A 12,628-nucleotide genomic window follows, 5' to 3' on the forward strand; every position below is an offset into this window, starting at 1 on the left:
CATTTTTAGTTTCAAGTTACACTCGTTATGCACAGCTCCCCGATAATTACCCGTGACGTGGCAATGATCTCTTAATGAATCCCCATTCAGGGGTTTATTACAAACATGACAACTTGTTGACTTCTTATAGGCCCTCCAATCATCCCTCATCATACACATGGGCTTCTTACGCGATAAATTTTCCCTGATTATTCTCTCTTCATTTTGTAGATATTCTAGGAACTTTCCCGCTGCATCCGGACCTCTATAAATCATGGGCGGGTTTGTTTTCCCATCATATCTTACAACTATATATCCAAGCCCACAAGGTATATGTTCTTGAATTTTCTACGTAAAACTACATTCAGTATTGCATTCAGTATTTTCTATAGGTTTGATAAGCGCTTCGAAGTCGGCGTAAATTACGTACGGTACTGGCATTTGATTACAATAATGTTCAACTTTTAATATATTTTTCCCCTCTTTAGGCATATCGATCCTGATAGCATTCTGTCCACAACCTCTGCAGTCTTCTTTATGCGCATCTAATAGATCTTGTCTGCTGTACCCATGTAGGCATCTTTCGCAGAAATTTTTCTTTTCCTTATGTTTGGTTTGATCGCATAATAGTCTGCTTAAACTCTTTATCCATGTATAATGATATTTACCATCTCTTTCGATCAGAAATGAATTGATTCTGGGAATATGTTCTGGAGCAGAGCTTATCCTGTGTACAACAATTCCTTTAGAAGAATGTCCGAAAACATTTATAGCTAAATTATTTTGCTTTTCAACCTTATCAATTTGTGAGACTGGTGTAGGTTCGTCGAGGTTTAGTCCATCGTTTTAGGGATAGTCTCTCCGGATGTTTGTCTACAGGGAACAATGCAGATCTTATCATCATTCTTAAACAGTCATCGCCTTTATTTTACATTAATTATGGCCTTTTGTCTTTTTATAATACGGGGGTAAATCTATATAAAATCTACCTTTGAAAGGCATATAATTTGCTATATCTAAATATAAACCATCAATTTTTATCCACACCCCAACCCGAACCTCTATTAGTCCAGCGTCCTAAATTGTCCTGTATCCTCTGAATTGATGTATCTAATGATGTGCTTGTAGTATCGGATTCGGTTATAACTTCTTGATTGCTTTGGAAATATGGTTCGGTATATTCAGTGCTATCGTCTGTGTTACTTTTACTCAACGTCATTTCATCATCAGCTGGTATTTTATACTATGTAAATCATCTAACTCCTCGTTAATTTTGCTCGATACGATGGGCTTAACATCATTAACATCCATGTTGGAATTAATATCCATCTTCCAACCTCTTAGCTATTTACCAACGCTGGCTGTGGGTACAAATTTTAACTCATCAACAGTGGGTTTATCAACATCATCGGATTGATTATAATCTAGTAAAGCGATCAATTCAGCTTTTCTCATTCGAGAATAACCTCTCAGCCCACTGTTTTTTGCTTGAGCTTTGAGTTCTCTAACAGTCTGGGGTTTGTTGTATTCCAAACCGAGTAAATCGATCAATTCAGCTTTTCTCATTAGAGAATATCCACGTAGACCACATTGCTTTGCCAAAGCTTTCAGCTCTCTGACAACATAAGTCATTGTGATATATAAATACATGTGAACTAATGTCTAATTGGTTTGAATTCTAACCAATCTATTTATCTCATTTCGGTAAGCCTTTTTCCTCTCAATAATAATTTGAAACCGTTTCTTGTCAGTACCATGACTCTTACATAAACAGTAACTACCTTTGACCCCAATCCCCCACACAGAACACGAATAATTAATGTGCCCTTTTCTAATTGCAATGGAATGGATTCCACAAAAATCTGACATCTTTCCACGAATTTGTGATTGGCCCAAGCGTATGAATTTACATCTTGATGTGCCTCTCTCCATTGTGATAAATATACACTTCTAGTATCATTTGTCTAAATGCATGTCATCAGCTGAGCCCTGCCCAGCCTAACATAAAAGGTAAATCATATCTCCACTGGTGAGTCATAGCTGTCAGCGCTATTTACAGATTAGCAGTCAGGGTGACATGGTTGATAAGACTCACCCTAACTAGGTCATGGTTTATGCGTAGTTATTGTGTAGCTAAAAATAGCAATGACTGATAACCCAAACACTATAAACGCTATCTATTGTTCCTCTGACGGTGTATAAAACTGACTTATTGTTGGTCTCTGTATTGGGTCAAGTTTTTTTCCGTAAACGAGGAAGTTTTCGAGCATGGCAGATTCAACATCCTTAAACGTTTCAATTGAATGTCCCTGCTTACGTAGTTCTTCATTAATAAAATCAAATCTTAATATCCTCTGTCTAGTCCATTGTGACTGGGCTGCTTCGAGTTGTTCTAATGCTTTATTATGTCGTTTACGCTCCTCTTCAACTTCTTTAGCATTTGATTCCCTCAGAGTAGAAAATAATTACTCCCCGAAAAAGCTAGGGCATTAACAGTAGCTCCACCGACCATCATCGCAATTGTTGCCATGTTATATGAATATAAAATATTTAAATGTTTAATTATTTCATTATGTCTTCTGGGATATGCCCTTGTTTGATGAGCATATCTTTTATAGCCATAGCCAATCCAATATCACGAATTACAATGCCGATATCATAACAATTAAAATCTAGCTTGGGTGGTGTGGCTTTAGTGTGGCATTTTAGCCATACGAGCATAGCCAATGGCCAAGCCGCTGACCACCTCTGAATGATACGTTGCGTTTACCAACATTTTACCGTCTGTAACTGGAGTAATCATGCTTCTTATAGCATTATATGGGGGCTAACCTCTAATTGAACTTGTGACATCGGGGGTGACGTTTTCTCTTCTCTGGTCTTATAAAATAACCATACCACCGCTATAGCAACAACTCCTAGTGCCCCAGTTTTAGTCGGACGACTATGTTCAATATTTGAATTATGTATTAGTTTCGCCTTCCTCGCTAGACCACCCTTCCTACCAGCTGAGGTTTTTCTGGGGTTCTTAGTAACTCTGGCTTGTGATTTCGCAATTGCTGGTATTTCCTCATTCACTTGTTGTGATTGTGTTTCCACAATCTGTTGTGATTGTGCAATCGGGGTTATTTCCTCGTTCACTTGTTGTACAATCTGTGGTGTCACTTGAGTCTCCATTATTATTAAGTGGGCACGTATGTTTAAATTGACAATACCTAGCCGTTATTAAAGCTGTGGTGAGTGGAGCTAAGAACATTCCGTATCTATGATAAAACTCACAGCTCACTGCGCTTATAGGGTGTTCGATGAAGGTCTTTCTCAAGAGATTCGCATAAATACATGCGATGTTCTGCTGGGATAGGGAGAAACGTACTAGCTACAACTGTGTATAGTTGTAACATAGCCGACCCTATTGTTTTAGTCATGGTTGCTCCCAGTCTAGACTCGTAACGCGCGAACAGTTTTTTAATTTCTTCATCGGTCATGTTATCAATTTTTTCGATGGTATAATTTTCCCCCAAATATTGGGAACATTTTCCACCGGCTGCCAAAGCCGCGAGTCTTTCTCTATGTTTATCTAAAGATTTATCTACATGTTGATCTGTATGTTGATCTGGTTCTTTGAGCATTTGTTCGATGAGTTCGTCGCATTCCATAATGTAATACCTAAGGAGATATTTAAGTCTAACATAACAAAATATGGCATATCCAATACAACCAGTAATAATAAACTGTTGTGAAAGAATGAGGATTTCAAGCCACATTATTACATTATAACTGCTAATGTTCAACTTATCGTATTTATGCTATATTTTTGCTATAATTTGCTATAATTTTGCTATTTTTGCTATATTTTTGCTGTATTTCTGCTTTTTTTGGTATAATTTTGCTTTTTTTGCTATAATTTTGCTATAATTTTGCTCAGCAGTTGCTACATTTGCTATAATTTTGCTACATTTTGCTAAGCAATTGCATAAGCAGCTGGTTGATCGGTTTTTAATACGAGTTTACAATGCTTCGTTGAAGCTAACAGTTTTCTGACTTGATCTCGTTCGAGCTTGGTATAAATAACTTCATTTTCGCGTAAACATTCCTCGAATGAATCTCGGTCTTTGCAATGAAACAGGGCTAACCATTTGGTCTGCTCTCTGAGATCTTTCAGGACAGAGTTGTATTTTTAACTAAGTACCCAAACGCTATGCTGAGTATGTAAACCGGAGAATGCTAAATATGAAAGCATATCTTTCTTTTTGGTTAGTTCTTTACTCGCACAGCAATCGTCTATTATGAAAAGGGTTGATTCTCCTTTGTATTTTCCGTGACATACTCGTAAACAGTCTTGTAAATGATCGCGCGGATCAACTATATTATACACCCCGGGATCATTCATTACCCTCTCTCGATAGGTATGTTTTATTAACGCTTAGAGTCGGGCACAAAATAATAATATGGTCGAAAACACCCCAATAATGACTTTCTAAAATATCTACAACCTGTTTGCCCGCAGATGATAGCGCAGTGTGGTTCTTTAGGTAAAAGTTTATTAAAAGATTACTTGCATGAATCTTCCATTCTGTATATTAAGTTGTGCATCCATAATCACGTACAAATATATGTTTAATTTACCAGCTGATTCCTGGAGCTTCGTTATCTGTATAGTGACACCCTCACTAGCATTTTCTATTCTCCTCCCACTGTTGTGTAGTTGGTCATCGTCCGTGGTTCGAATGTCCAGCCATAGCGCATACTTCGTGGTGAGGTATTAACCCATCAATACATCCCCAAGAGACAGATCTTTCGCAACCGCATGAACTTCTGGGCTTCGTTTTATTGTTGATACGCTAGCATTCCTTGACTATATAGTTGATTAGGCACGCCCTCGATAGTCAATTCTTCTTTTGTAATCTTGGGATTGTAGAACTTCTCGGTATTTCTTTTAAATGCATCGGAGGGGTCCTCGAACAACATTAAAATACCCTTCAACGATCTTGTTGGGACATTTAGATTGATATTCCACGTCATATCTTTTTTGCTCCTCGGGATCTTTCGATGTCGAAGCACGCGATCGTACAAAATGGCTAAACTTCCGGTATACTGGTTATGAATTTGTCTGGCTAATTCAGGATCTGTTATCATATCATACTCCAATGAGATATTGTCAGTGGAATATCTAGCATCTTCATCAGCTCTGATTACTCTACCATAGTCATTAAAAGTGAGTTCGTATTCTAACTTATCACCTAGGGATGCTTGATAGAAAGGCATGTGACTATCTAGTAATTCAAAGTCGAGCGGAATATAGAATCGGTTACCTAATGTGCCGGCAACAGCGAGATCTTTTACGACGGTATTATCACCATTATCAGCACCCACATGCAGTCTCAACGTGTTCCGATTACAAATACCTTGGTACTCTGAGTTTTCCCACTCTTTATCCACTCTCCAGAGATCCATGTAACAGAAATATACATCGCTATCGTCGATACTCGAAACTTGAACAGGCGGGTGATGAATTGGGATTTATTATATCGACTTTGACTCTCGCGTTAACCGGTGGTACAGGAGGTGGAACACCACCCAGTTATAAAAAGGGTGTAAAAGAGTGGATAAAAAAGCAATTAAAAAGCATTAGGTTCAGCACTGGGAAAGCTCGCTGGGAAAGCCGCTTCTGCACTTCCCGGTATTATTGGGAGTATTGTTTCCTGGCTCTTGAATTTATTAGCTAAGACCGCCACTTGGCTTAGTCAAAACTTGTGGGCACTGATCGTAGCAATTGCAGGGCTGTTGTACGTATCTGCTAAAGACTATTTAACCAAATCAGTTCATTAAGAACTAATTAACCAAATCATGAGTAAACCAGCCGCGACTCCACCTACTATAAGCGCTGTTTTTTCATCGATATGTTGTTGATTTTTAAATGCAATATGTGGTGGCACTTGTGGTTGTGCGTTAGTAGATGGTTGTGAAACATGTGGTGACTGTGGCTTGACTATTCCCGTTTCACCTGTGTTTGTTTTCGTTATTAATTCGGTATTAATATCTGAATTTATACCTGTGTTTTTTTATCCGTAGCAATAAAATTTTATTATTATAACCGATCACTTGACCGATCTTAAGTTCCATATTACTCGGAGACATGTATAGTCCCGGCGCATAAATGTAGTCTTCTTTGGATTGAGCATACTGTAATGCATCTTGATAACGTTTTATAGAAGATAGTATGTCAACTGGTGAATTAAAAGCATCCTCTACGTTTGTAACAAACTGTTTTTGTGCATCGAGCGCCGTCCAAGAACCGATTATTCCCGTTCGTGTTTGCGATTGTGCACCAAGAATTGCCCATACATAAGTTCTTAGTGATTCATAAACTCTTACAACTCCTGGGTTAGTAAATTTATTTTCTGTTTTATCATTAAGAAATTCTCAACCTTTTGGACGGTGAAAGCAACACCACCCTTAAAGTTTATACGATCGTCTCTCCACTCATTTCTCAAGAGAGCAAAGGTCGGAAGGAGCCGACACCTTTTCAGTAAATCATCGCTGACTTCTTTAACAGAGTGAATACCTAGACCATGGTTAACTCCACTCAGACGCCAATCTTTACTCGTAGAAACATTAAATTCCTGACAAATACATTAGAATGCCCACCTATTGTACGAATTATTTGATGCATTCCATGCTCGATCCTGCGGTAATGGAGCACTAATTTCTTTAAGAATACGTCTAATCTGATAGTACACGTGAAATGATAAAACAGACTTATTTCGTTCAAATCCTGGGGCATAAAGAGATACACCACATCCTGTTGTTGCACACCATATGACAAAGTTTAACTGATTCTGCCAAAATTGCATAGGATTGTGGAACCAATCGTGCACCATTTTATCCCTAGTTGCCGTGACCCTGTATTTTTCAAAGATATCAGGGAATTTAACAAAAAAAATTAGCACCAGAGGCACTTACTAAAATCGACTGATTAGTAATGTAAGTTTATTTCATATTTAAGTTATGATATAGTATCTTTGAATATTTAATATGTATGTTACACTCCCGGGATTAACAAATAGTCAGTGTATTCAACTGCTTCATACTGTCAATAACTCGGATGGAAAACATGAAGTCACTCTATGCGATGTAATGTATTACCCGTGGTGGACCAATATAAATGCTGTGAAAAGAAATAATAAGATGTTTATAATAGGTGAAAACAATGTTATTGACAAATGCATTATTATACCTGATGGGTATTACAGTGTATGCTCACTCTATGATAAAATTTTTAAGCCTAATGGAATTAGTCTCTCACAAAATGAGTCGAATGGGATGCTGATTTTAAGCGCTGAAGAAAAGGAAATATTTCTTGAAAAGAACTTAGCAATTACACTTGGATTTAGAGGAGAAATAACATTAGTCGAGACAATATTTGGGGGATATGAATTACCCGATTTAGTTCCCTATAAAGAGTTGTGCATCCATCTTGATCAAATAAGCACAACAGATAATATTCAACTAGAAAGTCCTTCAACTCTACTCAGAGCTGTTCCAGTCAAAGATGAAAAATACAATAGCGGTAGAACGGAATCTTTCTCATCATTACAATATAAAAAAACTTAAAGTGTGGTATCATTTCAGACCTCAAAATTTCTGTACTAGATGTAAAACATCAACCTGTACATATAGGATACTTGAGTGTAACACTCCATATTATAAATAATGGTTGATTCATCAGGCCCTGGAACACTCAGACAATGTAATACAATTGCGCTTTCCCATCTCGGAGACACAGAAGGATTCAGTAAACCCAGTACCGATGGTAAGCTATACGCTTTACACTTACAAGATAATGTATACAAGCGGAAAGAAGTAACATTCACCGATAATCTAGGAGATTTAAGCGATGTCGATGTTAGTAGACTCAATAAAAACACTTCGTATAATCTTACTCGCAACGATGATAATAGTGGGGTCATACTCGGGGCTTATATCCCATCAAAACGAAAAAGTGTGTTAGTCACCCTCCTGCCAGAAAACCCAGGTTATATGTTATTTAGTTAAAAAAAATGTTAGTTTGGTTACTGAATTCAATGATATTAAAGATAACTTGAGTGCAATACCTGATCTTTCTATGCTCATTATTGAAGTCTTGCTCGGAGATGCAACAGAAGATGCCTTCGAAATATTACCAGGTCTATCAATTAAATGGCTAAAGAAACACCAACGTCAACGTTGCAGTATTATTTATATCGGAGTATCACCCGTTGCAACCCTTGAGGGGGTCCAAATTATTAAAAGTGACAGCATTTCTCTTACTAAGATATTCATGCCGTATAATATACATTTAATAAGGTTGATATATATTCTCAAAACATTGAAGCAAGACCAATTAAAGACTATTATATGATATAATAGTAATATACACTATGGGTTTATATCCGGCGCTCGATGAAAAGATGAATACTGTTGATGGATTTCGATTACATCAAATAAGCAACATAAAACATCGAATAGAGAAGGCGAGTTGAGACTTGGATTGTATAAAAAGTATCGCAGAGCTGTGAATGCTCTTGACGGAGTTGACACCACACTTGTAATAGCTGGCATGGGACTTGGTGTAGCCGGTGTTGGTTTATATTATTATCAACTATAATTGCCACGCCTATCGTACTTTGCACGGAAATAGCCGCCGGAGTCTCAGGACTGGCGGGAATAGCGATAAAATTCATTTCTCGTAAGTTGCAAAAGAAAGCATTAAAACATGATAATATTCGGATACTCACCGAAGCAAAGTTGAACAGTATTGTGGATCAAATCAGCAATGGCTGATTGTAAAATATCCAAGGAGGAGTTTCGTTTAGTGTTGTCAGAACTCACCAAATACAACGTAATGAAGCAGGAGATTCGATCAAATTCTCGTAAAACCAGTGGTATTAGCGGAGACGAGGAAAAAAAGTTCATAGGACAAGGGAGACAACAAGCGCGTCAATTATTCTCTGCCTAAACCAAAGAACTGGTTTGAGATTAAAAATAGATTGCTTACTATCGTTGGATCGCACCACATAAAAATCATCCATTCATTTAGACGAATGCTTACATAAATATATAATAATGGAGAATTACAAACCAACAAAGGAAGAACTCGAAAAAGCTATAGAAACATTTATGCTGAGGGACAAAATTACCAAATGGAGAGAATTATCACAAGGTATATATTATATCAGTGATGTCAAACCAACCAAATACAGTCATCAATTGTTTCTTTCCAATTACCAAGAAGCGTATATAGTCAGGTCTCCTAGTAAAATGAATGAAGAACTTAATAAACATGTTGAGTATCACTTTGTTAAAAATAATGGTATACGTATGAATAAAAATAATAGAGAATATTATCATTACAATTTAGTGTAGACTCATGATTATCGTTGATGCGCATCAGCGTTTACACATAAAAAATTCCACCTGTAGTGGTGGTATAGGTATATAAATCTGGCTCCAGTGGAAGTGGTCCAGAATCCCCATCATCTATACTACTGACTGACGATGACACCGAAGTAAAATCGCCTGTATCGCTGAACGTTGGCCAGATGTTGTGCTCCCTCAACCAGTTGCGTACGGTTCTGCCAGTAATTGGTCTCATGGTCTCAACCCAGGAATCGTCCTAGCTGTTAATGTGGCCGTTTAGTATTGATTTCGTAGATGTTCCATCCAAAATGGGTTGTCTTGTTGACGTGAGGTCACACGTGGGCGACCGGCCCGTCGCAAGTCATGAGTGTTTCCCTGCTGTAGATAACGTCTCCCAAAGACACGACATTGTGTTTCGATGAACATTAAAATGTCTGGCAACTTCGTTATGAGGCATTCCTCTTTGCAGCATACCAAGGGCATGTAGATGTTGGTTTTCAGCAAGCCGTGACACTGCGTAAGCGTTACGGTTAAACAAAAGTGTTCTTCCGAGCACCTGATAAATAATCATTGTGTGCTGTTTGCATTATAAAACCTCACATGTGTTGGTACAAACAGGCAAACATCCAAATGTGCGCCTTGCATCAACATGCGTATGCAAGTTGTGAATCACGACCTTAAAGTCGAGGCGATGTCTGAATGAAGATGTATTGAAAGATGTATTATTGAATATTTACGAAAGCCAAATTCATTGATAACATTTTTTATTTAAAAGTTGTAATTACAAGTTGTAAAGGTGTATTTACAAGTTATAAAGGTGTTTTTACAAGTTAAAAAGGTGTAATTACGACTTATAAAAAGTTGTAGTTACATGTTTTTAAGGTGTAATTTCAAGTTTAGAAATGGAAATAAAAAGTTTTGAAAGGTGTAATTACAGGATTGAAAAGGTGTAATTATGAGTTAGAAATGTGAAATTTCACTGAATGATCGAAACATTTGAAGTTCTGTATTGCCTGAAGGACAGACGTAGAAATATGGACGAGGACAATCAATTTTGGATGGTTTTAGTTGTTCAATAATGAATAAAGAAGCATCTAACAAGTCTGTGTGTTCTTTTCTTTTTCGAAGATTCAGTCCACGGAGAACCCTTTTCAGAGTTCGTTTACTGATAACAACATTGTCTGCTAATGCCAGAAAGCACAATATTTCTGTTGGTGCAAGCCATGAATCATAATACAACTTCACTTTTCTATTTATGTTTCTTGATGCCATTTGGGACAGACGTCCTCCCTTCAAGATATGTTCATTTGCCCCTTATTCTGAATTTATAAGCAGTTCAATGGTTAAACTTGTTATTACAACTTTTTAAACTTGTAATTACACCTTGAGAAACTTGTAAATACACCTTTACAACTTGTAATTACACCTTTACAACTCGTAGTTACACCTTTACAACTTGTAATTACACCTTTACAACTTGTAATTACACCTTGAGAAACTTGTAATTACACCTTTACAACTTGTAATTACACCTTGAGAAACTTGTAAATACACCTTTACAACTTGTAATTACACCTTTACAACTCGTAGTTACACCTTTACAACTTGTAATTACACCTTAAAACTTGTAATTACACCTTGAGAAACTTGTAATTACACCTTGAGAAACTTGTAATTACACCTTTACAACTTGTAATTACACCTTTACAACCTGTAATTACAACTGTTAAATATATTTTTGCTGAACTTTATGTGAAGTACAGCTACTTTTTTCGGAAGTATAGTTTCAGGTTTCAGGTGATTTTTCGTGATTTTAACTTGTTTGTTTGTCGTTTAATACGGCAGCCATATGATGGCGGTCTGTAAATAATCGTGTCTCGACCAGCCAATCCAGCGATTGACATCGAGTTTCGATCTACCCAATGATTTTCACTTGATTTGTACAGAACAGAAACACGTTGTTAACATCCAAACTGTTCTTACAGTTTGAACAAGTCAGGCTCGCGTCTTAATGGTCAGAAATGTAAGTTTATGGCAATTTCGGAAGACCCCGAATTGATAAACATGGATTACATCCAATAGATCAGAAAAGCTGTGGTATCAGCTACAGCTACAGCTACAGCTTAAAAATATATCAGCTTCTTGGGTTTAGTCCAGTACCACCAGCTCTTCCTGCCTAACTCGTCATCAACGTTGGTACCCCTTAACCGACTTCACACAAAGAAGTTGGAAGAGCTCTTGACCTTTGAAAGGGTGAAAGAACACTTTCATCCCCCACAGAAGTGAGTACCAGCTTCCATGCCTGTCCTTACCCTGCTCTTGCCCACATGTTAGAGGATGAAACAGAAAAGCGCATAGGTAATGATTCTTGATCATTAAGTTGAAAAGAATTCCTGACAGCTTGGTCGTGAAGCCTTTGCTATCATCTCTAGAACCAGACAGCTTCATTAGTACATGAATATCTATTGACGATATTTCACATTTGTATGGACCACAAACCCCTGAGAGTGTTTCGAACATGGATGTAGGCTACCCATACGCAGGACGCAGGGATGATGTTTCGGCGTGCATAGTTACCCACTCTGAGTAGTCGGAGGTGTTTCCAGTGAACAATTCAACACCAACAGTCACTGCAGAATGTCTGGACAGATGTCATATTTACCTGTCCTAGGCCTGAACCCCAGGTAAAGCAGGCCATGCCAATGGTCGTCCGTCCATCTGATTCTGAGCAGACTTCAAAACCAATTGTCACATCATTGTCTGATCGACACATCCATACTACATGCATGTGTCCTTGTGATGATTCCAGGGAAGAGTAGATCCCCAGTGGATGCTTGTCTCCATGTGGGGATTCCAGAGCAAAGTTGGTCCCCACTATTCTGTGTATGTCTTCCCGTTGGGATTCCAGGTCAGAGTAGGTCCCCACTACCCCATGTTTGTCTCCCTTAGGGAATTCCAAGGCAAAGTAGGGCCACCTAAAGTGTTATTTTATGACTGCTTCCTTCAATATTTGCATCGCTCATTCAACACTTCATCTGAATGCATTACTTTTCTCAGTACATTTTCTAAATTTAAAAACCTTTGTAACCAATGATCTTATCTTTTGTCGATGGAAAATTATAACCATCGTTCCTTGTAATAACTTGAGACTTGCAGGCGAATGTTGCCACCATAGAAAGACCACATACCGAACGGTTTTGTTTCTTCTGCCTTGCTGGAGGCCTTGACAGTGTGACTCCTTGTACTATTA

Source organism: Haliotis cracherodii, unplaced genomic scaffold, assembly GCF_022045235.1.
Source record: "Haliotis cracherodii isolate W230 unplaced genomic scaffold, xgHalCrac1.p SCAF_1, whole genome shotgun sequence".
Lineage (NCBI taxonomy): Eukaryota > Metazoa > Mollusca > Gastropoda > Lepetellida > Haliotidae > Haliotis > Haliotis cracherodii.